The sequence below is a fragment of the Symphalangus syndactylus genome, chromosome 9 (assembly GCF_028878055.3).
Source record: "Symphalangus syndactylus isolate Jambi chromosome 9, NHGRI_mSymSyn1-v2.1_pri, whole genome shotgun sequence".
Classification (NCBI taxonomy): Eukaryota; Metazoa; Chordata; class Mammalia; order Primates; family Hylobatidae; genus Symphalangus; species Symphalangus syndactylus.
In genome coordinates this window covers 126748953-126772535 of record NC_072431.2, presented here as the reverse complement: position 1 = coordinate 126772535, position 23583 = coordinate 126748953, and the positions used below count along the sequence as shown (strand labels likewise).

Genomic DNA, 23583 nt, shown 5'->3' with positions numbered 1-23583 from the left:
CAGCTATACAGTTTTTCCTCAGGGTCTCTCATGCAGTTGCTGTCATATAGTGTTGAAGATGAAGTCATCTTGGAGACTTTCTCACTCACAAGTTTGGTGATTGCTGCTGTCTGCTGGCTGTGACGTCAGCTAGGTCTGTATGCCTGGACACCTCCTACACATGATCCCACCATGTGGCCTGGACTTCCTCACAGTATGAAGGATGGATTCCAAGAGCAAAAGTCTCAAGGCAATACGGCACAGTCAGGCAGATGCCGTATTGCCTTGTTATGCTAAGCCTCAGAAGTCAGAGTCACAAAAACCAACGTATTTTCAAAGTGAGAATAAACAACCCCGTCTCCTGATGCAAGCATGGCAAAGCATTTGCAAACATATTTTAAAGCCACCACATAAATATGACATTTAAACTTTTCTATAGATAGCATCTTAATTTAACAACAAAAGGAAGGGAAACAACTACCAAGACATCTAAGAAAATAGGAAATTTGGGATCTTTAGAAAACTAAAAAGGCTTACACAATGTGTGTGTGTGTGTGTGTGTGTGTGTGTATGTATGTGTACGAACTGTCAACTGAGTTAAGCATAAATTTGGGCTGATTATTGCTTATTACTACACAGTTTCATGAAAGCACATATTTTAGACAGATTTTCCTTCTTGTCCACCAAGTAAGGATTAAGTGATTTCTATATGGTAGCAATAAAATACATGGGAAGATAAAAAATTGACAAAAATTAGATACTGTCTTAATAAGTCAGACTGATTTAAAAACAGCATTTAATATTTGTTGCAAACAGAACTAACAAAATGATACAGGAAGGCTTTCTATTAACAAATGAATAAATATGTTCAACTAAGCATGGACGTATTGTTATCAAGGTAAAATTAAAATAAAAAACCTTAAACCACGACAAAAATGCTGTTTTATATTGAAAAAGCCAGAATTAATAGTGTAGATACAGCAGTATTGGACTTTTAAGCATGGAGAAATTAATAGAAATACAAGTGAAATGGCAGAATTTAAACTCTATTGGCCCATGATAAATCATGTGGTTAAAATACAAAAAATATCAAGAAATGTAATAATGGAGTGATCCCAAATTATTTGACTCACAGAGAATATCTCTTATTTTAAAATAGCCATGGATCATCTGATTTTAGAAAATACCATAAAAATAGATTAACAGTGTATATCCTACTAAAAATTTGGTCATGACATATTCTCATATCACAAATACAAATGGTTAGTAATGTATATAATAAACAAATAAACAAATGAGAAAAAATTTTTTAAATCACTGAACACTATCCTAAGTAATCTCTAGGAGATAATACAGAAGGATTATTTAGAAAATAATCAAAAGAAAAATTGACAAATGGGATCTAATTAAACTAAAGAGCTTCTGCACAGCAAAAGAAACTACCATCAGAGTGAACAGGCAACCTACACAATGGGAGAAAATTTTTACAACCTACTCATCTGACAACAGGCTAATATCCAGAACCTACAATGAACTCAAACAAATTTACAAGAAAAAAACAAACAACCCCATCAAAAAGTGGGCAGAGGACATGAACAGACACTTCTCAAAAGAAGACATTTATGCAGCCAAAAAACACAAGACAAAATGCTTATTATCACTGGCCATCAGAGAAATGCAAATCAAAACCACAATGAGATACCATCTCACACCAGTCAGAATGGCCATCATTAAAACGTCAGGAAACAACAGGTGTGGGACAGGATGTGGAGAAATAGGAACACTTTTACACTGTTGGTGGGACTGTAAACTAGTTCAACCATTGTGGAAGTCAGTGTGGCGATGCCTCAGGGATCTAGAACTAGAAATACCATTTGACCCAGCCATCCCATTACTGGGTATATACCCAAAGGACTATAAATCATGCTGCTATAAAGACACATGCACACGTATGTTTATTGTGGCACTATTCATAATAGCAAAGACTTGGAACCAACCCAAATGTCCAACAACGATAGACTGGATTAAGAAAATGTGGCACATATACACCATGGAATACTATGCAGCCATAAAAAATGATGAGTTCATGTCCTTTGTAGGGACATGGATGAAACTGGAAACCATCATTCTCAGTAAACTATTGCAAGGACAAAAAACCAAACACCGCATGTTCTCACTTATAGGTGGGAATTGAACAATGAGAACTCATGGACACAGGAAGGGGAACATCACACTCCAGGGACTGTTGTGGGGTGGGGGAAGGGGGGAGGGACAGCATTAGGAGATATATGACGAGTTAATGCTAATGCTAAATGACGAGTTAATGGGTGCAGCAAACCAACACGGCACATGGATACATATGTAACAAACCTGCACATTGTGCACATGTACCCTAAAACCTAAAGTATAATAATAAAATTAAAAAATAAAAAAATAAAACCCTAAAAATAAATACATAAATAAATAAATAAATAAAACCCAGTGAGTTTAGCCACTAGGATTTATACCTGATTATGCATATACTAGGTAGTTAGTAATATACTTCAGCATTCAAACTGTAAATTTAAATGATAATCTTCAGAAAGCCACTTTATATCATACTATTACTTCTGAAATAAAATGCCGATAGATTACTTAAAAAAAAAGAAAATAATCAAAAGAAATATTACATAGCAAACCTATGCACTGTTGACTATAATCAGAAACAAATTTATATACTCAGATACTTTCATTAGAAAAATGATAAAAGAAATTACTTAATTCTCCAGTTTAGACCAAAAGACTTTAAAGATTTAGAAAAAGAACAAAAGGTTGACCTGAGAAAATATTTAAAACATAATAATAAAAGATACAAAAATTTATATAATCTAAAATAGGAAAATAATTTACAGGTTTAATGAGAAAAAATAATTATACTAACATAAATGGAAAAATCTATTCTTAAGATTCAGTATGCATTCCTAATAATGATACTACTAAAATATGGAATAGAAAGACATTTTCTCAACATCAAAAAATGTATATTCAGAGGAAAATAACTAACATTATAAATATGATTTAGTACTAGTGTTATTCCTAATAAAATAAGAAATAAGATGTGTTCCCTATATCTTTTGTAGGCAATATTGCTTTGATGATCTGATTAACGAGGCATGAAACAAAATTGAAAATCATGCATTTTTATAATTGTTCTATATTTTTAATTTATTAATTTTTGATTGACAAATCACAATTTTGTGTATTTATGGGGTACGATGTCATTTTCTGGTCTATAAAAAAGTGCGAATTATTGAAAGGAAGAAATATAATTATATGTAAATATTTGCATATGATTATGTAGCTAGAAAACCAAACAAATTCACAAAAATCTATTAGAATTTAAATAATAATTTAGCAAGGTAGGACAACAGACCTTTCCAAATTTAAAAAATCTTCGATATATGACTACTTTTAATTTTCTCCTTTAAGGATGATCTCAAGGTATGGGGAGACTACAATAAGTTGCTGCTTGGGGACCCACACAAAAATTAGGAAACTGTATTAGTTTCCTAGAGATGCTGTAACAGATTACCACAAACTTGATAACTTAAAACTCCACGCATTTATTGTCTCACAATTTTGAAGGTTAGAAGTTGGCAATCAAGGTATCAGCAGCTCCATGCTTTCTCTGAAGTCTCTAGGGAAGAATCCTTCCTTGCCTCTTCTGCCTTCTGGTAGTTTCCAGCCATCCTTGGGCCTCCTTGGCTAAGTGTTGCATCACTCCAATTGCTGCTTTTGTCTTCACCTGGCTTTCTTCTCTGTGTGTGTGTGTAACTTGGTGTCTCTCTTTATAAGGACACAAGTCATTGGATTTAGGACTGACCCCAGTCTAGTATGACTTCAACTTAATTACATCTGCAAAGACCCTATTTCCAAATATGGTCACATACACAGGTTCTGGGTGGATATGAATTTTAGTGGAACACTATTCAACTTGATACAAAAAAATATCCCCACCTTGACTCAATTCTGTCTGTTTACACATATATCAAATCTCTTGCTTTTTGCATTTTGCCCCCAGTTTCCGTCTAACCTCAACTCTCAATATGGCCACCTGTGTTTGTAGTATTTACAATGGCGTGGGCTGTGACTCCGTGTCTGAATGGAAGTCCCATATTTACCAGGCTGGAAAAATGCAACTTTAAGAAAGAGAAGACCACTCTCATTCTTTTACCAGTGGGTTGTTTTGTTTTGTTTTGTTTTTCTCATTTGACAGAGTCTTGCTCTGTCATCCAGGCTAGAGTATAGTGTCACAATCTCAGCTCACTGCAACCTCTGCCTCCCAGGTTCAAGCGATTCTCCTGCCTCAGCATCCTGAGTAGCTGGGATTACAGGTGTGTGCTACCCAGCTAATTTGTGTATTTTTAGTATTTTTAATTTTTGAATTTTAGTAGGGCTTTCACCATGTTGGCCAGGCTGGTCTCGAACTCCTGACCTCAGGTAAACCACCCACCTCGGCCTCCCAAAGAGCTGGGATTACAGGCGTGAGCCACTGCACCTGGCCTACCAATGGGTCTTAATCCTTACTTAGGATCAGAATTACCTAGTGAAATTCTTAAGAACACAATTGCCTGGGCTCCCATCCTGTCCTACCAGATTGATTCAATCAGACATGGGTGGAGCCCAAGCATTTGATTCCAATGTGCGGCCGAGTTGAAAGCTGCTGTCTCCTACCTTTAACTGTATCCCCAATACACAGTGAATAGAATGATCATTTAGAAAATGTGGTCAATATGGATTCACAACAGCAACAAAGTGCACAAATAATCAGCTAAGATTATAGGGCAGCAATGAACAAATCATTGATTTGTGACACACTATAGGGGTTGTGGATGTTAAGAAAAGGTAAGAACAAATGACAGCTTCAGTCCTAAGGAAGGTGTTTTCAATTAAGATGGAGTACAAGGGAGTAGCAAAGGAACAATACAGTCATGTTAATATGGCTGACTAATCAAACCTTTTATTTTCAGAATTTAAAAAAATAAAAAATGTTTGTTGCTAACCACATAGATAAATAGAAGAGTCCTTACCCTCTGGCAATTCAACCTAGTGAGGAAGCAGTTATGTAAAATAAAACAAAAATTAAAATGCAATATATTATATGAAAGGAACATGTAAGAATATACTACAATGTAAAATGTGCTCATCCTTTGACCTAGAAATCCCATCTAGGGAACTCTAGTCTAATAATATAGAGTTTTATGTCAGGATATTTGTAAAAGAATGTTTATGTACACATCATTATAGTAGGAAAAGAAAAGGAAAATAATAGAAAAAAAGAGATAAAACATACATGTCCACTAATAGAAGCAGGCTGAATAAATTATAAAACATTTGTCTACAGAAAGACTGAGGTATATACATGATACTTTGGTTTTAGAAAAGCAAGTTCAAACATAAAGCATACTGCATAACCATATTTTTGTAAAAAGAAAATAAAAAAACTCTACATGTTTTTAAAGTTATTTATTTATTTGTTGGAATAAAGACAGAAGAGTTTAAAACAAGTTACAAGCATTGAGTATACTGGAGAAAGCTGATTGGAGAGAGTAAGAGTACAGTCCATTTACCATGTTTCGAGTATACTTGTTTTGTTTTGTTTTTGACGACAGCATGTATTACTTTTGTAATTTAAATATCTGATAAAATAAATTAAAATAAGAAAATACATTATGATATTCTTTTATTTTTTTCTCAGTTCAAGTTTAATACAAACTACAAAACATCAATGGGTTGATGCCCTCTACTGACACATCATACAAATCAGTGGCCTCCCCACAATACAACTCAGGCCATCCCTTCCAAAGGAAGAAAGGCTGGTCTCTCCACCCCCTGTAGGAAAGGCCTGCCTTGTAACACACCACAATTCGGCTGAATCTGAAGTCTTGTATTTTACTCATGGAAAAAAAAAATACAGAAGAGATTTTGTTCTCAGGGGTTCCCACTACAGCCTGGCACTAAAACAGCCCAGCACTCACTTCTGCTTGGAGAAATATTCTTTGCTGTTTTGGACATCAGGCTTGATAGTATCACTGCCAGGTTTCCAGCCAGCTGGGCACACTTCCCCATGTTTGTCAGTGAACTGGAAGGCCTGAACTAGTCGCAAAGTCTCATCCACAGAGCAGTCAACAGGGAGGTCACTTATAGTCATCTGCTGAAGAATACCCATATCATCAACGATAAAGAGGCCCCTGAATGAGATGCCTTCTTCAGCCTTTAAAATCCCATAATCCCGAGAAATGTTGCGCTTCGGGTCTGAGGCCAAAGGAATGTTCATCGGTCCCAGTCCTCCTTGTTTCTTAGGTGTGTTGATCCATGCCAGCTGACAGAAGTGAGAATCCACAGAAGCACCAATCACTTGGCAGTTGAGTTTCTTAAATCCATCTGTATCACTGAAAGCAATGGTCTCTGTGGGGCACACAAAAGTGAAGTCAAGCCGGTAAAAGAAGAATACAACGTATTTCCTTTGTAGTCAGACAGGCTGATATCTTTAAACTGACTGTCTGGCATAACGGCTGTGGATTTGAAGTTGGGGGCAGGGTGCCCAATTTTAGCATTTCCTGAAGACATCTTCCTATCAGCAGTCCTGACACAAGCCTCTGAGAACAAACCACCAACGCCAGGCAGGAAGAGGATGCTATGATAGTTATTCTTAATGAAACATGAAAGCAATAATATTTTATGCTATATGACTTTCTATTTCAAATTAATTGGAACTGTTGTGTAGTCACCAACAGAATCAAAAATTATTTTATATCAGTATCAGCTCATAGAGACAGTAGATAATAGAAATATAAAACACAATTTTTAAAGGAATTGCATATAAGAGGAGAGGAGAACCAGGTTTGAAAACATTTTGTTCATATTGGCAACTGGTGATTTTCATCCAAGATTGAAATCATATGGGTCTCATTGTTCTTTCTTCCAAAAGATAACGTTGCACCTGTCTTTTTATCATGACTAAACCACTAAATTTATCATTGGTGTGACCAAAATGCATTGATGAGTCAAACATGAGTGAGGTATTCAAAAGCCATCAGAGGCTTGCACAAACATTCTAATAATCTTCCTTTTCCAGAAGCCTCAACCACCTCTTCAGCCCTGAGTGCCGGCAGTGGGCCAAAGAGGTCCCTCTTGCCAGCATTAGGCTGAAGCAATGCAGTAGAGAGAACTCCAATTATTATTCCATGATACAGGTTATTTATTCTTTTTGAGAGTTTGTCCCCCCAGAGAGTATTTAATTGCATACCAATTAGTATCTAACTGGCATTCTTCAAGGTGTGGCTATTTCATTAAAGAATTTCAGTAACATAAATTACAAGTGTCTATTATTGCCTCTACAGAATGGTGTTATGTTTCACAACATTTTATAAGCTGATGTATTTACAGTGTTAAATTTGTAACAGCAAATTTTATTAATGTGGGGAAATACAGTTTAATTAGTATACATTATTTCGTATACATTAGCATGACAATCATACCCCCTCGACGGAAATACATGAACACAGCCACAGCGCCTCCAGTTTTCAGACCCTCACAGGTTGATTTCTGTTGTTTGATGTTGCTGCTCTGTGTTCCCTATTGGACAGGTTCTTAAAAATCAGAAGTGAGAAGTCCCACAATTAAAACTAGGTTATATCACAATGTATTATTAAAAGACAGTGATCATTTTTTCTTTACAGTAGTAATTTCTTAGTTTTTTTTAGCCAAATTATACTGCCTTCTGAAAAATTCCAGAGAGTAAGCACAATAGAATATTCCTAGGGAAATGGGGAACTTTCATAAATATGGGCTTGGCTTCCAAGTTGAAGCCAAAGCCAATTTTATGAATTTAATTTTTGTTCTACAAGTTCATGAACTTACAGGAAAACCAAGGGCTAAATTTAAAGCAACATTGATCTTATATATGAATTTGAGTGAAAACTATGCAAGGCAAAGCAGTTTATGTTGAATTAAGCTGTGTTTGCAAAATGTGATAAAAAGCACTGCCTATTTTGGAACCCATTTCAATGGGTGTGCACTCATGAGGGCTAAGTCAAATAAAAAAGTCTGCCCAAATTTATCTTGGGGTGAGGCTGTCAGATTTCACACAGTTTTCATTGCCAATAGCAAGCATTTCTCAGTCAGAGTGGACCATAAAGTTGCCATTTTTCAGAATTGAAGTTTACTCTTGAAGAAATTTAACATTAGAACAAAAAGCCAAATACCTATGTCTAAAACCAGCCCAAAGAATTAACTGTTTCATATATACAATATATATATTACACACACATACATATGTACATGTATATGTTTATGTGTGTATGACAGAGATATATATTCTGTGTGTGTATATATATGTCTGTATAAATATATAAAGAGTGAGAGAGCCAGAAAGAGATAGACAAGAGGGAGATACACACACACACACACACACACACACACACACACATCACTGGTTAAGTGTGTTTGAAGACAATAAAAGAAAAAAGTTTATAGTATTTTTTCTAGTAATATTGAGGACCAAGCCAGGCCTTTTCAAGTACATTATCTTATGAATCATACAACAATTATATGAAATAGCTATAACCTTTTTATAGCTTTTTTTTTTTAATTGAAGACAGAGAATTTCAGGGACTTTCATAAGAAACGCAGCAAACCTAGGTTGTAAAATAAGGTACCACAACTCCAGATCCTTTCTTCTAGCTTTTAACTTTTTATAAGTCAGTGATTCTGCTCCTTAACTAAGAGGAATGGAATCATGAAAATACCAGCCTAGGCCAAGTATGCATGTTTTTGATCCACTTTAAATGAGTTAGCATTTGAATAGAACGCAGGACAAAGCTCAAGTAACAAATAAACAGACAAGACGATAGTGTATATTAAAAATTCAATTAAGATATTACATAAAAATTTAAAAGCAAATACGTAGGGGGAAGAACTGTGCAGAAAAGAAAAACTCAGGTATGGAAGAGATGGGCTAGACTGCTCTGTGGAAAATGTGATGATTTTGTTGAGTTAAATTTATGGCTAGCGCAGATTAAAAGAAAGAGAAATAAAAACAAACAGAATAACAGCTTAATGTTACATTCGAATAGAATTCAAGTTATCCTGTAACAATTTTAATTTAAATATAATATGCCAACCTCCACCTTTAAAGCAAAATAAAAGCATATATAATGTCCCATTTTTCCACATAGTGAAATTGTGTTCCATTATGTCGCCAAATGGTTATTATGAGCCATATACATTTTACTGAAAAATAATCTGCACCTGAAAAAGGTAAAGTAGAATTTAAGGGGCTTAATAACATTTGCAGATATGTTGATTATTGGTTCAGTTAAAGTAAACCTTTGAAACCCAATATTATTTCAAAGTATAGGAAAAATATAATAGATGCCTATTTAAAAATTCCCACATAGCTATAACCCCTAATATTTTACCAATCCAAAAGCATAAAATCTTTTGAATTACTTGGATTTGTAAAACTATCAACTTAGAGAAGGCATGTGAATAAACCCTCAGAAAAGAATGAGTTTTAAGACGAGACAAATTAGGGGAACATTTTCCCCAACTCCCTTATAAATGAATCTAGTATGTTACTCATACTACATTTTAATGGGAACATATTCAATAAAAGACATATAATACTAATTTTTAAAAAATATTATAAACTATATAAAACTTGCAATATAAAATATTAACTTGCTGCTTGGGTTAATTACATTTTTTATAAATAAAATATAAGCTATTCATAAAAATGAGAAAAATAATGGAAAAATGAACACAACCTATGAATAAACTTATTAGTAGGAGGATGACAAGGGCTAAAACTACTCCCATGCTACTTAATATAATATTAAAGTGTATACATTTCTTGGGAAAATGCATGTGGAAACATTTCATTTAAGGTAGAAAGGGCTGTGGATATTTGTCCAGGGAGTGTAAAGATTCAGCTGGTGTAGGATAAGGAGGAAAATATCTGCAGAGCTGTACTGAAACATTTGAGAAGCTATGCATGCAAGAAGAATTAGGTATTTTTCCCCTGAGCTCTAAGGCAGTGGTAATCAAACTTTAAAGTACATAAGTGTGATAGTTAATTTTATGTGCTAACTTGCCTGGGCTGAGGGATGCCCAGATAGCTGGTAAAGCATTATTTCTGAATGTGCCCAGTGAGGGCCACTTTCTGACTCATAGCTACTGCCTTCTTTCTGTGTCCTCACATAGTAAAATAGGACAGAGGTCTCTTTCTGGCCTTTTTCATAAAGGCACTAAGCCCATTCATGAGAGTTCTGCCCCTATGGCCTAATCACCTCCTAGCAGCCCTTCCTTATAATACCATCATCTTGGGGGTGAGTATTACAGCATATAAATTTTGAGGGGATGTAAACATACAAACCGCAGCAATAGGAATCTTCACAAAAGTTGTTTACAGTTTTTATTTCTAGATTCCATGCCGGGACAATCTGATTCCAAAAGTAAGAGTTGACATTTTCAAAAGTAGCAGAAAAGCTTGCAATGAATATGGTTAATAAATTAGACTCTAGAAAAACCAGTGGGTTGAGGGTATGACATTACATCCATGTATGAAAAGCAAGGAAATAATTGATAGTCTATTTATAGTCCATCAGTTAATCTGACAGTCTTTAATTTCTGTTAGGGAGCAGATGCCGTGTGGCCTACACACCCCCTCCCTTATTGATGTTCACTTGCAGATATTCATCAGCAAAAACTGAAAGCTTTTTTTTTTTTTTTTTTTTTTTTTTTTATTTGAGACAGAGTCTCGCTCTGTCTCTCAGGCTGGAGTGCAGTGGTGCAATCTTGCTCACTGCAAGCTCCACCTCCCGGGTTCACGCCATTCTCCTGCCTCAGCCTCCTGAGTATCTGGGACTACAGGCGCCCGCCACCACACCCGGCTAATTTTTTGTATTTTTAGTAGAGACAGGGTTTCACCGTGTTAGACGGGATGGTCTTGATCTCCTGACCTCATGATCCATCCGCCTCGGCCTCCCAAAGTGCTAGGATTACAGGCGTGAGCCACCGTGCCTGCTGAATGCTCAATTTTTAAAATATATTCAACAATCAGACATTGCTCATCAAGTTCACGTCTATTCCCCTGCCTCTCACCTGGATTATTGCGATAGCCTCCTTACTGGTGTTCCTGATTTTACCAGTGCTTCCCTGCAGTCTTTGTTCAACAAAGCAAGGCAGAGATCATTCTAAAACATACATCAGATCAAAACTGTACTCAGCTCAAACCCCCAAATTTTACTATGGGGTAGAAGGCCCTATATATTCTAGCTTTTTGTGACTACCGTGACCTCATCTCCCTCTTCTCTCTACCTTCCAAGCAGACAGGCACACAGCTTCCTCACCTGACCACTTTAGTCTTTTTCTCAGGTGTTACTTTCTCAACAAGGCTTTTCCTGACCACCATAGTCATAATCGCAATATCCTCTTCTCTGTTTTATTTTTTCCAAGTTATTTATCACATTCTACACAATGTACACCATGTATTTTGTTAATTGTTTTCTTGTGAATCACCCCACACAGAAATGCATGTTTTATGAGGGCAGAGATTTCTACCTGTTGTTTACTACAGTATCTTCATCTAGGAGATCAATAAATATTTGCTGAATAAAAGAATAAAGAAAAACTTAATGTTGAACATGTAACTATAATACATTTTTCTGCATATATATCAAAACTCCTCAAAAGCACAGCTGGGACAACTATGTTTGGTAATGGATTATTGCGTTTCAATTAAGTTCCCGTGTTCTTGTAAAGGAATTTAGGAAAAGAGACGGATGAGACTTTATGACCTTTAAAGTCCTTTCCACAGTTAAAATTTACTCCATGTATAAGCAATTCTCCCAAACAAACTGTGACAGAGATGACTAATTACCCACCCTCCAATCCATACTGTTCATATACACTACATGCTAGTAGTTCATATACACTACATGCTAGTAGTGTTTCCCTTCCTCTATAGTAGTAGATTCTTTAGCTGAACACATGACCTCCTAGCTAAACACCACAACCCCCAGTTCCTAGACTGCTTTCCATTTTGATGTGAGGCATGTGACTAGGGTCTTGAAAGCAGGATGTGAGTGTGTGTGTGTGTGTGTGGCAGGGCGGGGGTGGGGGTAGGCTGTAAATTATACATAAGTAGTCCTTAAAATAAGTGAACATACCAGTGCAGTCCTCTTTCTCATTTTACACTGGTGCGATAAATCATCTTATCCTCAACCATTGGCTAAAGATAACTCCTTAGGATAACACAGCCTCAAGATGATAGGACCCTGTCAATTCCATCAAGCTACCAAATCTGCTGCTGTGGACTGTTACAGGAGAGAGAAATAAAATAAATAACACTCTCTTGTTTAAGCCAATGTTTTATTCTAGTAACCTAGCCTGTGTTGTAAATAATACATAGCGTTTTCTTTTTTTTTTCCTTTTTGAGACAGAGTCTCGCTCTGACGCCCAGGCTGGAGTGCAATGGCGCCATCTGGGCTCCCTGCAACTTCCACCTCCCCGGTTCAAGTGATTCTCCTGCCTCAGCCTCCCGAGTAGCTGGGATTACAGGCACCTGCCATCATGCCCAGCTAATTTTGTATTTTTAGTAGAGATGGGGTTTCACCATGTTGGCCAGGCTGGTCTCGAACTCCTGACCTCAGATGATCCACCTGTCTCGGCCTCCCAAAGTGTTGGGATTACAAGCATTAGCCATCGCACTTGGCCAGCATTTTCATAGATAAAATAATCCTTGAAACTCTAAAAAAAAAAAAAAAAATTAAAATCCCAATATAAAGGTGGTAAAATTATGGCAGTAGTTCATTGATTTATTTAGAGGTGAAGGGTGGAAATCAAAATCATGTAGAAGTAGGAACTGTATAACTTTATTAACTATTTATTTAATAAATATCAGTCATTTTGCTGGTATTGTATATACATATGTTATTTAACCTTTACAATAACCTCCAAAGGTAGGTATTATTATATATGCTTTACATGTAAAACAGATAACGCTCAGGATGTTTAGAATTTTTTAAGGCAGCACTATAAGTAACAGCTAGAACAAAGAGCCCAAGTCTATGAGCATTTCTCATTTCTCAGTGTCTTTCCCACTCTCTGATCTTTAGATTTAGATAGATGCTTTGCTCCAGAGGTCTTTGAGAATTTTAAATAGAAGTAGTCCACGTTGGGAGGCCGAGGCGGGCGAATCACGAGGTCAGGAGATCGAGACCATGGTGAAACCCCGTCTCTATTAAAAATACAAAAAAATTAGCCGGGCGTGGTGGCGGGCGCCTGTAGTCCCAGCTACTCGGAGAGGCTGAGGGAGGAGAATGGTGTGAACCCAGGAGGCAGAGCTTACAGTGAGCCGAGATTGTGCCACTGCACTCCAGCCTGGGCGACAGAGTGAGACTCCGTCTCAAAAAAAAAAAAAAAAAAAAAAAGTAGTTGATTTACCGCCTGACAAATACATCCCCAGTCTTCCTTCCTTGGAACGAAGTTCTGTGGAAGCAATGTGATCCAAAACCCTGAGTAATGGGTGTAATAACTATTAAGTTGAGGGCTAATCCCCAATTTGGACTTGGATTTCCAGAGTAAGATATTTAACCTGTCTGGACCTTAACCTGTTTGTCTAGTTCCTGCTGTAAGACAACTCAAATAACTGAGTCTGCTTAAATGAGCTACAAAAGCATTGGCATTAAGTGGAATTTGGTAACCCCAGACAGAATCCCCATTCATTTGAGCAGTCTGGAGTCAAAAGCAAAATTTAAATCCAAAAAACACATACACAGTCTGGATTCAATAATTCCACAGATGTGGTTACAAAGTAGATTCAAATGTTTATGACTTTTTTTCCTGGCTAGGAAGGGAATACATTCAAGAAGTGTAATAAAAACAGCAAAGAAACTAAAGGTACGGTCTTGAGGCATTTACATATATGCATGCACATATATGCATACATATCTACATATACATATATACATATGCATATATAACCTGGCAAATTCCCTGCACCCACATAGACTGCTGTCACCTAGCCTGCGATGAACTCTGGTGGATCATCACTGCACTGTGTGCTCAGCAGCCTTCAGACCTGAGACAATTCGAGTATTCGGGACATTTATCTCTTGAATCTGGAAGCCTTCCACATTGGCAAGAGCTCAACCTTAGTCTGCTGAGAATACTAACAAAGTGTAAAAGACCTGACTTTTTAGATAGCTGTACCTGCCAACACCTTGGTTTGACATCCAACACAGAGTGGAGCCTGTGGCCTTAACATTTGGCTGGAGAAAGAGAATGAATACTTTTCTCGTTAAACTCTCCAATTCATCATTATGGCCCTCATGTCAAGATTTTTCTTCCCAGCTTATTATTAAGAAAAGTGTTGCACCTGGTTTCCCTGGTTTCTCCTCCTGTCTCTCCACTTTCCTCTCCCTCCACCCTCCATAAACATGGACAAAGGTTTTTGGTCTCCTCTAGGTCATACTAGACAAGGAAATATTTGGGGACAAGCTGAGGGGACAGCTGCATAAGTATAATGGACACCTGTTATTTTCATCCCTTTGCTGTAAATAATTAGATAATTTGCATCATCTTCTAAAACTACTTTTAGTATTTATCCAGAGTTTGGAGAATGTAACTTACTATTTCATTTCTATTCAGTGCTGTGTTTCTGTTCATTCCATATTGCTACAACTTTGAGGTGTTCTTTGATTCATATGTTACATATCTATCAGACAAACCTATAGTAAATCATTTTCTGCCTCATTCATGATGTGAGCTATTATATGTGTTTACAGCAACTAAAATTTGTTAATAAGGGAAATTGCAAAGATTCTGTGACGATTAATAAAGTATGTAAGAAAGGTTTCCAGAGCTCATTTTCTCTTTAGGGATTTTGCTTTTCTTGCTTATTATATGCATGTGTGTAGGAAATGAGAAACTATTCCGTGCGTACTGTTGGAAATATTACCGTTAAAGGTGAGAAAAGTTGTAGTATATGTAGCCAATGGATCAAACACTTAATGAGCATTTTTCTTGATCTTTCAGCTTAGATTTTTTTTAAGATTCTTGATAAATATAGTAAATGTGACTGGATAGAATCCTTTCTTTAAAAAAAAGTACATTTGTGGGAAATGTCCAGCTAAGATCTTAAGAATTCAAGTATTTACCATAGAGATGCATTGCAGTATATTAGAAAGAATATCCTGTGTGAGATTTAAAAAAAAAAATACTATATACAAAGTGCCTTGTAGATGTCATGCTTTGCCTGACATATATTATTACAAACTCTCTTATTTTTAAAAGAGGCACAATCTATGTAGACATCTGCATCATATAGCTATATCTGAGTTACAAATCACCTCAAAACACAGTTGCTTAAAACACCAATTGTGTACTATTTTTCATGAGTCTATGGGCCACCTGTGCAGTTCTCCTAACCTAGTCTTGGCTCAGCTCATCTCAGCTGGGCTTGTTCATACATCTGCATTCAACTGATAGGTTAGCCAGAGGCATGCTGATCTAGCATAGCCTGAGATGCATGACCTGACTCTGCTCCACATGATCTCACATCCTCCAGCAGCTTAGCCAAAGCTTGTTCTCATGGCAAAAGCAAGGGTTCAAGAGAGTGGGTGCAAACATGAAAGGTCTTTGGGGCCTCAATTCAGAACAGGCATGCCATCACTTCCATCATATGCTTTGGCCTAAGGGCCTAAGGAAGTCGTAAGTCCAGCCTAGATTTAAGAGGTAGAGAAACAGACTTCATCTTTGAATAAGAAGAGCTGCAAAGTTAGACTACGAATAGCTTAGATACAGGGAGAACTGATACCCTTGCTTTTGCCATGAGAACAAACATTGGCTAAGCTGCTGGAGGATGAGAGATCACTTGGAGCAGAGTCAGGTCATGCATCTCAGGCCATCCTAAATCAGCATGCCTCCAGCTAACCTATCAGTTGGATGCAAGTACATTTGTTGGGTTCTTGGGTTGTAGTTGTTACCTGCCTCATAACTACTGCTTACTTGAATGTGTCTGACAAGCCCAAAATGTACAAGTTAAAGATGACACTTTTGAACTTCAACAGGAAGTATGCTCAAGTATGTCAGAGTATGGCATTGTCTTTCACATGGAAATATGTGTGTTATCTTTTATATTATCTTTTACTTTCTGTTAATCCTGTCTTTAAAGTTGATGCCCACAAGTCCCCAATGTCTAGACCCACAAAACAACATAAGAACAAAGAGAAGTGGATCTCCTACAGCTAACTTTATCATACAGGGGAGGCTGAGTCAAGAAACTATAATTCTTCAGGACTGTTTGGACCAAACTAATCTCCTTCAGCTTAAAAGTACTGTGGTGATGCCATTGCATATGGCTGTGTACACAGTAACCTTGCACTTAAGTCTTTAAGGATGTCTGCCTCTTCAATGTTTACCATGACAATGAGGAAGAAGAGAAAATCCATGTTAAGCCTAATGTCTTCTCTGCAGGAGTAAATCTCAAGCATACTTCCTGTTTCTAGATGTCTATAGATTTCCATAGAAAAATAAATTGACTTGCTGAGCCAGCCAAGGATACATGTTCTCAGGAACCTCACACAACAATCTTCCTCTGATCTCTTTTACCAAAGTATCAGCTTTGGGACACTCTGAGAGTTCTGAGCTTTTCAGCAACATCGATAACACCATTGTAGGACCTAACATTATAGGACCATAATATTGGCCCACCATAACATTGTAAGACCTTGAAACAAAAGACTTATCTCTTTATTCATTTTTTTAAAAAAGAAGTGTTGAATGAATGCATTATGAGGTGAAATCTACACATAAGGCCATGTTATTAATGAAATAATTCTTATCAAATTATTTGGCAGGTATTTTGTTGGATTCCAAATGAGTGAAACTTCTGCCTGGAGTGCAGTGAAGCATATCAAGATATGACCTATAAGAAATCAGTAAACCTCTGTAAATTAGATAAGAATTGTTTATTTTGTCTCATTTACTGGCAAGATGATGATTTATGGCTCTAGTTTTCACAATGTCAATAGCATTCATGGAAGAAGAAGTTTATTTTAGGACTGCAGGCAGCATTATTTTATTCCAATGTATACTGACATAGAAAGTCCTAAATCACAATGGTACGTAAACCTTTGTTTCTTCACAAAAGTTAGGAACAATAAGAGCTGCTAAACTCTGATGGTGCTTCATCATGCATAAAGTAGAAAAAGTTTCATCCCAGCAAAATTTTACTTGGCAAAGAAACTATACCATTTGAAGACCTTTAAATAGTCCCAAAGAGATGCACAAAAATAGGAATTCTTCCTTAACGGAATTAGTGTGCACACAGCAGATGAATACCAGGAGCTGGCTTCACTCAGAGATAAGAACAATTTCTTTCCGTTGTCAATTCTTTTATGACCTCCTTCTAAGTCATAAAAGAAATGTCAATAATCTGAAATTGATGATACTGGTGGACCAAGGCACTGCTTTACATTTTTTTCTTGCTCTTAGTTACAGATCATGCCATGACTTCACCAACTTCTTTCAGTTTTTGGCTTCCTTAGCCAAAGGATTCTCTGGGTAGCATTTGAGACAAAGTTTTAATATTTCAACAAATTTGAGATTTTTTCCAACTACATGCATTTCTAATGGAAAATTCTTCTCATAGAAAAATATATGAATCTTTCACGATATTTTCAATGTGGGAAAATATGAAATACATAAGCAGGCTCATTGTCTTCCTTTTCTCCTTGTCAAGAACCATATACTATGTGAGTAGTGCCTTATAGCAATGCTTTCAGTGATAGAATATGTGAATTTTCTATTTCTCATTTTAAACACTTTTGAATTAACTTAGACCAAATAACATAAAGACAGATATCCACAAGCCTGATGTCAGGATATGTTTTACTTAACGCCTATAAAGAGAAATCTATTACAGAAATTATAACACCAAAACGATGGTTATAACTATCTAAATTATGCAGTAGGATCTCCTGGCTCACTACAATTTGTTTAGGGCAAAACATTGCTTCCATAACATTTGATATAAAAGTAATTTATTTAAAAATAATTTTCACTGAAACAAGAAAAATACCAGAAGAAAAAATATATATAATTGAATGTGGCTCATGGACCCCTAATTAAGAACCTCTGGTCTAGGCGGGGCCATTCTTCCATTATGTGATATTTTCAAATATTTTGAAGCAAAGAGGGTTGAAATTCTCATTTTAACCAATTTTCCCCTCTGCATTCAGGGGCATGGAACACATCTCAATGAACTATGGGGAAAAGAATAACCCTTTTATTTCACCCTGGCTTATATTCATATATAGGAAAGTCTTCTGTGCTTTTAACTAAAGCACACTTTAACTAAATCTTTCCAGAACACTTCTGTATGCTAATAATTAATAATCATGATAAAGACTATGTGGTTTAGAAAAATTGTAAAAGGTTAATGAATTATCCAAAAAAAGCTGAATTATGCATAAGGTATTTTTAGCTTTGAAACCCTTGCGATTTCAAATACTTCTGGTGCTCTGTACCAGCTAATGTCTTACCCAGCCAGTACAGATTAACCCTTTATCTTCTAATGATTACTTTTGCGAGAAAGTAGCTGGTAAGTACTAACTTATTATTTGATATCCTGTAGCTGAGCACTCTGCAAAAATGTTGACCATGACAACCAATAAGACATACCTTTTATATGCCTATCTAAAACACACATGTGCATAAGTATTGAATTTAACTATGCTTGCCATAAATCATTCTCATCATTATTAAGTTAAATGCACTGTAATATTTTCTTATTAAATGTTAATCTATTACATATGGTAATGCCGGTCTTGACCTACTAAATTTATTTCATCAACCAATAATACACTACAACTTACAGTTTGGATCACACCAGCCTAAACCCCCCAAAATGGCTATTTTTTTCTCTGCAAAATTAATGAATTTACTTAGTCAAATGTGTTTCTAGAGTTTATCTTTTGAAAATGAGGACCACTTATTCTATTTTCTTAAAAATTTACAATTCTCAATTTACAGGAACATTCTACTATCCAGAGCAAATTATTCTTTAGATAATCAACCATTATATAATAATAATTATTATTGCTATGTGATTTGTAGATTTATTTCTAATCTTCACTATAAGCCTGAAATGTATAGGTTGTATGATTCCCATTTTGTATTTGAGAAAACTGAGGCTCAAAAAGTTGAAGTATCTTTTTTTTTTTTTTTTTGAGACGGAGTCTTGCTCTGTCGCCCAGGCTGGAGTGCAGTGGCGCAATCACGGCTCACTGCAAGCTCCACCTCCCGGGTTCACGCCATTCTCCTGCCTCAGCCTCTCCGAGTAGCTGGGACTACAGGCGCCCGCCACCACGCCCGGCTAATTTTTTGTATTTTTAGTAGAGACGGGGTTTCACAGTGGTCTCGATCTCCTGACCTCGTGATCCGCCCGCCTCGGCCTCCCAAAGTGCTGGGATTACAAGCGTGAGCCACCACGCCCAGCCAAAAAGTTGAAGTATCTTATACGATCCCATTGCCAGGGTGTGACTTCAGGTTCCTGGACTCCAATGCCTCCTATGTTCATTGTCCTCACTGCCCCATGGCTAACATTTTTCAGCATAAACAAGGCAGCCACTATTTTCATGGGTATTCATAAAATAGATCTGCAAACCACAGGTTAAAAACTTAGGATGACTTCTTGTGTATTTCTCTTCATTTGTTTGAGACAATTTTATTGAAAACTGTTAGGTGCATTGATAATAATACATAGATGAAGAACATAAGGATCCTCTCACCAAGAATCTTAAAATCTGCTAAGTAATTTCCATGAAGAAACGACCAGAAAATTGACCGGGGAACACAGAGAAGGACTGACATGTGCATCAATTAGAATTTTGCAAAAATTGTTTTGACCATGACACATAGAGGGAGGAGTGAAATTTGGTCTCAACCATAAAGGATTTCAAAGGATAAAAAAGAGAGGTATAGTTATTTCAGGCTAACCGAAGGAGCTTGATATAAAGTACGGGAAGCAAGAAGCACATTGGGTGTCTGGAGCCCTGAACAGGCAGCCCAGTGTGGCAAGCAAACAAGATAGAGGGAGGATTCAGGAACCAACCACATTCTTGAAGGGACCAAATACCCTACCATTAAAAACTCAGACTGTATTCTCTGTTCTTGTTTTTTTTTTTTTTTAATATTTTTTCTTACTTTAAAAATTTCACTTAAAAAATTAGATTTGACTCGATTTCTATCAGTCTTCAGTTAGTCAGAGAAAAAACAATCAGATGCAGCTGGACTCAAATGTTAAATTTTAAATCGTTTGACCAAATGGCTATAAAGTCTGCAAACAAAGGTGAATACATATAATGGTATACACACTCACACACAGGTTATTGATACCACATTACAGCACATAATGTGTTGAATGATACTGTATTAAAACGTTTTCTAGACTTTATGGCCATTCAGTATTTTACAGCTCTATTGCATAAATAGTTTTCTATCACTTGATAGCAACATATATCAGCCTAAACAATACACTGTATTCACAGTGGGAAGAATACTGTAGTCTGAAAATTTAAGTAGCATCATCCAAATAGTCTTTTAATTTACTATATGCTGACAAGCCTCAAAAAAAAAAAACTGTCATACCTCAGAGCATCAAACTTGCTGATAAGAATTAGAAAAACAGGTAAAATGCAGCTGTTTTTATCAAAGTATTTTATTTAGTCTATTTTTTTTTCACCAGAACAAGTCTATCGTCCAGTGACACAGACACAATTAGAACCAAAGGTAAATATTTTACAAAACCCCATTCTTAAGCTGTTTATGTTTTTGCTCTAAATATCATGCTTTCCTATAGGTATGTTCAGAGTTAAACACAAGCTCTGTTCTGCCAGCTGTAACTTCATTCCATTCTCATATCAGATTATAAGTGAATAGTAACAATGCTATCAATGGGTATAACTACCAATGCACTTCAGTTTATAAATAATTCACTAACCTGGTAAAAGCTTTAAGAAATTAGGCATTATTTTTCCAGTGAAATTAGACATCATATCCCTACCACCTAACATAATGCACATAGCAGACAGTCAGTAAATATATGTTGAATAAAAGACTAGATTAAGTCATATAAGCTCCAGCTGTGATAACTCTACCATAATATTCTTTAGAAGTGCAAACAACTATAGGCCTTTCAAATATACTTAAATGGATAAAGAAACATTAAGAGAAAGAGGTTAATTATGTGCGGTTTCATATTTCTTCATTTTAGCAAACCAATGAATAATAGAATGGTTAAGGGATGATCCACCGTAAGAATGCTTACTATTGTGAAAATTTACAAGATTTGTAAAGTAAGATTCTCTGTTCTTTTCACCTGAGTTAATTCTACTGTCTTTATCTTTGCTGCCCTCCTCTGGAATTCTTATATCACCTGGTCTTCTTTTCCAAAGAATATGTACTTTATACTTCACTTTAGAATAGAACTGTAAGAGATAATTCAAACTTTTTCATTTCTATTTTGCAGTGCTCTTTTTATCCAATTTTATAGCACAGGCTTACAGGCAGAGAAGTGACAGTGTAATGACTGCAGATTATTTATAGGTTTTATCCCAGGACACATTTGTTCTATTTTGTATAACACTTAATGACACTTTCTGAACAACCTATGAAATGCTTTGGTCTTTCAAAGTATCTTCTGTAAGACTACTGTTTGACTAAGACTGTGAGGCACCCTCATGATCAGAGAGGTATTACACTATTTTTTGTTCCAGAACTGACTTTGGCTAGTCTTGTGTACATACCATGAGTATATTTTACAATAGAAGACCCTTCTAATAAAAATAAGTCAATGCTAATTTGTTAATTCACTTTTTTTTTTTTTTTGAGACAGAATCTCGCTCTGCCACCAGGTTGGAGTACAGTGACACAATCATAGCTCACAGTAGCCTCAACTCCTGGGCACAAGCAACCCTCCCACCTCAGCCTCCCAAGTAGTTAGCACTACAAGCACATGCCACCATAACAGGCTAATTATTTTTTTTTATTTTTGATAAAGTAAGGGTCTCACTATGATGCCCATGCTGTAACTCATAATTTTTAAACATTCTTATGTACAAAGGCAATTTGTATCAGTGTACAATAAAAAGCACATATAAAATAAAAGATTAAAAGATTAAAAGAAATATAAAAAGAATCATGTGATAGGAAGAGAAACAGAGAGTGGTCTAGCACCTAAAGTATTCCAGATATTGTGCCTGTTGATATTTTCACTTTATCTCATTTGTTTTTCCCAGCAGGCCTGCTCCGTAAGCAGGAGTCACTATTGCATAGTGGCTAGGATTAAAACCAATAATAATAATAATAATAATAATAGTTGGAAGCAGCTGCATTTGAATAAACTCCAAAACTTACCTAGCTTTGCTGGGCCTTAATTTTTCACCTACAAGGTAGAGGGAGATAATGCTCAATATGTACCTCATTCAGTGGGTCTGAAGACTACAATAAGCTTTTTTTTTTTTTACAACACAATGATTCAACAGCATTTTACTGAGAGCTGTGTTTCAGAATGTTCCAAGCCTTGGGGATTCAGCAGTGACCAAAGTGATCAATGTCCCTACCCTCATGAAGCCAATATTCTAGTGAAGGGAAATAATAAAATAAATACAAAGTCAGTAAATATTATGTCAGATGTGATAAGTGCTATGACAAAAATAAAGCAGAATACGGACAATGAAGAATGACTGGCAGCTATTGTATATGGAGTGACCAAGGAAGGCATCTTAGGAAAGGTGATATCTGAGCAGAGCACTGAAGGAAGTCATGGAATGAGCCCCATGATTATACAAGGGAGCACTTCTCAGGCAAAGAGAACAAGTGCAAAGGCTTTGTAGTAGGAATGTACTCAGTAAGTACAAGGAATGGCAGATAAGCTAGTATGGTTAGAACAGAGCGAGTGAGGAGAAAAATGATAGGAAATGAGATCAGAGAGGCTGTGAGACACTCAAGCATGTGCAGCCTTGTGGGCTAGGTTAAGAACTTTGCATTCTACTCTCAGTGAAATGCATTGAGAAAAGGAGTAACATAATCTCATTTATGTTGTTATTCTGGATTACACAGCTGCTATACAGGCAATAGACAAAAGGGAAGAGAGCAAAAGCAGAAACTAAGACAAAGTTCCATGTGATGGCAGAGACCAGTGTAGCTGTTACAGAAATGATGAGAATGGGTTGTTGTATTAGTGAGGGTTCTCTAGAGGGACAGAACTAATAGGATATATATGTAAGTTAATAGTTTATTAAGTATGAACTTATACGATCACAAGATTCCCACAATAGGCTGTCTGCAAGCTGAGGATCAAGGAGAACCAGTTTGAGTCCCAAAACTGAAGAACTCAGTTTGACGTTTGAGGACAGGAAGCATCCAGCACAAGATAAAGATGTGGCCTGGGAGGCTAGGCCAGTCTCACCTTTTCACATTTTCCTGCCTGCTTTATATTCGCTGGCAGCTGATTAGATTGTGGCCACCAGATTAGGGGTGGATCTGCTATTCCCA

General features: G+C 36.4%; 1 long non-coding RNA gene and 1 pseudogene across 1 annotated transcript in view; both read right to left on the bottom strand.

The window, feature by feature from the left end:
* LOC129490395 (uncharacterized) overlaps nt 1-23583 on the bottom strand; it is a 249466-nt gene that overhangs the window by 184756 nt on the left and 41127 nt on the right. The gene's annotated exons all lie outside the window — the stretch shown is intronic.
* Nucleotides 5791-6632, bottom strand: LOC129490393 (peroxiredoxin-1-like; annotated as a pseudogene).